Source organism: Panulirus ornatus, chromosome 29 (genome assembly GCF_036320965.1).
Source record: "Panulirus ornatus isolate Po-2019 chromosome 29, ASM3632096v1, whole genome shotgun sequence".
Taxonomy (NCBI): domain Eukaryota; kingdom Metazoa; phylum Arthropoda; class Malacostraca; order Decapoda; family Palinuridae; genus Panulirus; species Panulirus ornatus.
The window spans coordinates 17,857,112-17,863,624 of NC_092252.1; positions in this window are offsets into that span (position 1 = coordinate 17,857,112).

Genomic DNA, 6,513 nt, shown 5'->3' on the forward strand with positions numbered 1-6,513 from the left:
GATAAGAAAATGTGGACCGCGGAAGCAGAAATGTACAGGTTATGTGAGTGGATTGCTTAAGGTGGAGGTTTGTAGATAAGTGGTGTGGTGGAGCCTTTGCGCGTGTGAAGGTGGAGGTGGAAACTTTGGTTTCATGTGATCAATTGCAAGTGCAAAGTAACAGTAAGAAGCGGATATGTTCGTGAAAATGCTCGTGTTTGAACTTTATCAAACTGTACACCAACTGAGGATGTGTTCGAGCAGAGTAGAGAGGCTGTATGAATCTGGAATAGTTTCTGCAAACGAGAATGACGGAGATGATGATCGATAGAATGACATACCATGACCATCACAGTGTAACCTTATTGTTATGTATCTTGTGTGCTCTACCTCTTCAGTCAAACTGTTAAGTGCTGGTGAGCAGGGCGACGCTAGCGTTGAGGATGGACACGCGCTTGCAACAACTCGTCCTGGGTAGATCACCACACCGCCTCTCTCATGATGATAGACTGTCTTTGATGTTGAGGGTCGTATTACCTCTGTCTGCAAATTGTAATGACAGCCTCTGTGATGCCCCGAGTGTTGGAGAGACCAGCCAAGGAGGGCAGACCTGCTGCTGGTGTGGGTGTGTGTAAGTGGTGGGCCATACCTACTGCTGGTGTGGGTGTGTGTCAGTGGTGGGTCATACCTACTGCTAGTGTGGGTGTGTCAGTGGTGGGTCATACCTACTGCTGGTGTGGCTGTGTGTCAGTGGTGGGTCATACCTACTGCTGGTGTGGCTGTGTGTCAGTGGTGGGTCATACCTACTGCTGGTGTGGCTGTGTGTCAGTGGTGGGTCATACCTACTGCTGGTGTGGGTGTGTGATAGTGGTGGGTCATACCTACTGCTGGTGTGGGTGTGTGATAGTGGTGGGTCATACCTACTGCTGGTGTGGGTGTGTCAGTGGTGGGTCATACCTACTGCTGGTGTGGCTGTGTGTCAGTGGTGGGTCATACCTACTGCTGGTGTGGGTGTGTGTCAGTGATAAGTGCACTACGGGTATTACTGTCATGTTTGGATATGCAATTTGAGCATCATGATGGTTTTCACCTCTTACTACAACACTGTTTTAGAGATGGTGGGGGCGTGTTCACCTTCCCCAGATATTCACTCTAATCTCTCCTCTCACAGTATCTTACCCTCCTCCACCTTGTCTATTTGTCTCGCCTACTCATTTGGTCCACTGTCATAATTCATCTGCCAATATCCCTTTCAATTTGTGATTATCCTCCCATGACTCTTTCCTCAACTCCCACACTGTCCCATCCTAATTTCCTCCCCTCTCACCAAATCCAGTCATACGTCCAGGTCCCATAAATGTTCCCAGATTACAGGACATATATAATTTCTTGCTAAATATATCCCAGAAAAATTCTTACCACTGAGTTGCTCCGTATTATCAGGCACGAATTATATACATTTCGTGAAAGACGAGAAATAGGCGACAGAATTCCTTTTAGATCTTCAGCATAACAACCAGGGACACTGAATTAGATTCTTCCTGAATACAATCTCCAGTAACTAAGTAACTGTAGGGTGGTATGAATGGGACAGGTCGAGGGTCCTCCTGTCTAAATGTTATCCAAATGTATTGAAGTTCTCTTGTAGGCACAAACTGCCAACGTAGCTGAGTAGGATAACGTGAGGCAGATATGAAAATGTTTTTATGTAACTAAAAAGATCGACTTTTCGTTGTTGTTGATCAAAAGTTAAGCATCTATATTGACTTTAAAAATGAAGACCTGCTTGAGAGGCAGGTGGTAAGCGAGAGATGTTGTCTTCTCTTCTTGGCCTTAAGTGCAACAAGGTTTGGTGCTGCTACGGGAGAGGACATGGGAGTGGGTGGGGCTGGAGGTTGTCATGAGGACATGGGAGTGTGGAGAGCCTGGATGTTGTCATGGTGACGTGGGGGTGGGGCCTGGGTATGCTACAGAAGGGAAGCTTCAGTCTATACTTATCTGATTCAGTTTAATCCATCCAATATTTACGTCGAAAAAGATCACACTAACCTATGTCAAAGAAGGTTAAGAATCTGTCTCTCTCTCAGGAATCCAAAACACTGTGGTTGTACCCCTCAGCCTGCGGCTGGCAAGACCGAATCTCAACAAGTCCCATTTGGATCTCAGCAGAACTTTCAGCATCGGCTGAACACGGGTCACTGAGCGCCTCGATAAAGGCGCTCGCTGATCAGAGCCGGGCTGGCGAAATCGTGAATAGATTTCGACGATCAAAGCCCGGAGGCCGTTAACATATTACGTACCTTCGATATTACATCCAACAGATGCGAACTTATTCGTAATATAAAAGTTAGATGACTCGGTGTTTCACGCTTGATATTTGAACCAGAATGAAGCGTTGTTTCAGTGGGAGAGACTATTTCGAATCCTCCAATGACGAGAGTATCTTAGAACTCGTCATTTCTAGTTCGACTCATCCTTAAAGTCGTTACGTCCAGAGAAAATGGAATCCAGGAATCACACAGGTTCTCCCACTGTGCTAGGTGGAATTTTTCTTTCAAGATGTAACTCGATTTTAGATTTCAAAATTGCAGAACCGGTGGAATATTTTTCCTCAACTCAGCCAACGTTACGTAGTCTAAATTTGGCACATTCAACCTAGATTCAGTTCCTCTGCGAAAGTTTGAGAGCTGGTGTTAATGTAATGAACCGCATCCCGGTGACGTTCACTGCTCGCACTGCAGACGACCAGGTGAAGGATGCTTCACTGCTTTGTACGTAGGTTTTGAATACGTGGGTCGTCAACCACATCCGACCCGGGTGGGACCCATCTGACTCGCCCGCTTGTAACATCTTAGCAACAGTCTGCAGGCTGAAGACGACTGTGTTGGGTCGTGTGAAGTGTTTTTGAAAAATGGGGCTCATGTCAGCAAGGGCGAGCTTTTAAAACGCTTCTCCCAAAGTCACATAAATGTTTTCTTTTCCTGCGCTGGGACCTTGGGGAAGGGATTCCAAACACGACAGAATTTTTTCAACACTTTAGATTCTCCTGTGAATTCTCGAGAGAAGTCAGGAAGGGTTAGCTCCCCTCTACCACCACAGTGATGTGAATCCATCAGCCACATCCAGGGAGATGGTGAAGTGCTGGAGACACACCGTGGGTCTCCGTGTGGACCTTGATGTACCAGGGGAGGAGAGTGTTTACCTGGTGTGTGGTTGTGACCTGGGTAAGGACTGTGTGGTTATCCGGCACCATCTCCCACCATAACCCAACACCATCACTGCGTCATCTCCTCTCCCACAAATAACTATATGCCATATGCTCATCTCCATCACAGTCCACTATAACACCTCACTAACATCTATGGAGGGTACATATCACGCCATCATCAGTCCTCACCAACACTGTTCATCTTCTCCCTCCACCATCAGCCTCTACCCCCACCTTTCGCTAACATTCTTCAACACCACCCTCCACCAAAAGTCTTTATCACCACTCTTCACTCTTCCTCCTCTTCTTCACCACCATCTTCCCCCAACACCGTCCGTCACTACTCCATCACGCCGTACCTTACGTAATCACTCGTCCTCCTCCACTATCGTCTAACATCACTATTTTTCACCAACATTCCACCGAAACCTTCACCCTTATTCCACCATCACCTAACTATCATCTCCCATCACTATCTTCCACCACCACCATCATCCGACCTCTACCATCTACTTCCCACGACATCCCTCACCCTTCGTCACTATGCCCCATCACTACCCTCAACCATCACCTTCCATCACCACACTCCACCATCAGTCACCCACCACCATTCATCGTCTATCAACGCTCCATCTCACCATCTCACTACACATATCTATTTGTGATCAATTCAGAACCTCTTTCTGAAGGGGTTTTGGTTTACCCAGGGACCTTCCCTCCCCGACCCCTATTTCTTTTACAGGCTCATGCATCCCAAAGACTGCGCTACACTCAGTAGCTGGGACAGGGTGACCTCCCATAAAACGAGAAAAATTCTTTTGATGAGACTGAACTCTTTCGTCAACAGACGATAATGCAGCCTCGTTAAACTTGACTCTTCACTCAACGATGTAACCTCAAACAGCCGGAGTCCGGTAGCGCCTATATGTATATATAAAAATAAAGAGGATCCACCCCAGGACGGTGGTAGGACTCCCACAGTGATGCATGGGAGATGGCGGAGGAGGGGGTGCTGGGCGATGGTACTGCGAGATGTAGCTACACTGCATGATGGCATCAAGTAACACAGTGGGAGGCGAGGCTCACCCACAGTAACACCATGGGAGGTGTGGCCCAGCTAAACTAACACTATGGGAGGGGTGGCCCAGCTACAGTAACAACATGGGAGGTGTGGCCTAGCTACAGTAACACCATGGGAGGTGTGGCCCAGCTACAGTAACATTATGAAAGGCCACAGTAAAACTACTGCCTTCCTCTGGTGGCCATATTAGGAGAGAGAGAGAGAAGAGGAGAGTGTTCATCTCCCCATCTCCTGCTGTTAGAAAGTGGGAAGATATTCTCTTTCCGCCCCTTCTGCTTTCTCCCAGTGGTGGCCATGTTATGGGGGGGTTAGAGAGGTGGGAAATGTTCTTCTGCCCATCTCTGGACCCTGCCTTTAAGTGGTGGCCATTGGGGAGTATAGAGAGGGGAGAATCTTCCTGCTCCAGCTCTTGGTGTTCCCTCCCACCTGTACCCAAGGTGGGAGGGGTGAGGGTTGGGGAGAGAGTAGCCTCCCTCCGGGACATTGTTCGCCCGTGACACTCTTGTGTACTACAAGAGGAGAAAGAACGAAAGGTCGCCTTTTATGGCACAGAAAACCCTAGTGACAGTGTGTGTGTGTGTGTGTGTGTATATATATATATATATATATATATATATATATATATATATATATATATATATATATATATATATATATATATATATATATAGTCAAGAATGGTTGTATAAAAGACGTGAGACAGCCATCGTCGTCAGCATAACATCAGAATAGCATTACCATAATGTGAGGAAGGAAAAGTTAGATGTTACACTTTGTGAAAAACATTTTGCGTGGCCAAGACTCAAGTCTAAAGTATAATCCAAGTCCCAAGATTTATTATAGACTAAATATAAGAGGAGGAAAGACTATGAACCATCTCAAAACTGTGGAACATCTTTATAGAAGGGAATACAGAGGAATTCAAACAGCAGTGGATCATTGAGTGCTTTCGAGGGTCATTGTGATGGTGGAAGACATCAGAAACTCGCAGATTATTGTGGTAAAGAAATGGAAGCTTACGAGTAATTCAAAGAGATTAACTTGCTAATTATCACCGTGACTACGACAGTCTTTTACTTGAAGCGAAGTATTTATGAAGTGTGTTCATAATGGTATCTGTATAGCAACTGCTTTCAATCACTCTAATTGGCAAATCGTTCCATATGTTAACAATCCTGTTGAAGAAAAAGCACCACTTCGTCTCATTCTAGGTAAAACATTTGCATATGAGTCTGTATCCATCATCACGAGTAAAATCAAACGAATCAAGTCTTAAGTAATTTGAATCATTTGAGTAAATGTGTTAGATCACCTCTTAACAATCTCTTTTTTTTTTTTTAGACCAAATAGATTCACGTCGTTTAAGCTCATCTGATAGAATTTGTGTCCCTGAACCATTACATTAAATGTGAACCATGTCATTCATTATGAACCATCTTTTTTTTTTTTGCTTATGAGCAAACTCATTAAGTTATGAACCATCTCATTCATTATGAATCATCCCGTTCATCATAAACCGTCTCATTCATTATGAACCAGCTCATTAAGACCCAATGAGTTTGCATTCTCTCTCTCTCTCTCTCTCTCTCTCTCTCTCTCTCTCTCTCTCTCTCTCTCTCTCTCTCTCTCTCTCTCTCTCTCTCTCTCTCTCTCCTACCCATCGAGTACATTACAAAAGACGAGTCATTTTCCTCCACTGAGTACATTTCCCCTTACCTGAGGACACTTGCCCCGTCGAGGATGGCTCCCCACTGGTTAAATCATCCCCACCTTGGGGCAAATGGACCGAGACCCACAGCAGTTGTGACCTTGTAGTTACGAGCCACGAGAACAGAAACTATTAATACGTTTAACATTGCCGCACTGGATATTGACCAACAGGACTGTGCTTCATCTCCTTGTGAGACGCTGTTGGTGATAAACATAGTCCAGGCCAGCCCAGGTCCTCGCCCAGGTCCTTATGCCAAGCCAGCCCAGGTCCCTGCCCGGGTCCGTATGCCAAGTCAGCCCAGGTCCCTGACCGGGTCCTTATGCCAAGTCAGCCCAGGTCCTCGCCCAGGTCCTTATGCCAAGTCAGCCCAGGTCCCTGCCCAGGTCCTTATGCCAAGCCAACCCAGGTCCCCGCCCAGGTCCTTATGCCAAGCCAACCCAGGTCCCCTGCCCAGGTTCTTATGCCAAGCCAACCCAGGTCCCCGCCCAGGTTCTTATGCCAAGCCAACCCAGGTCCCCTGCCCAGGTCCTTATG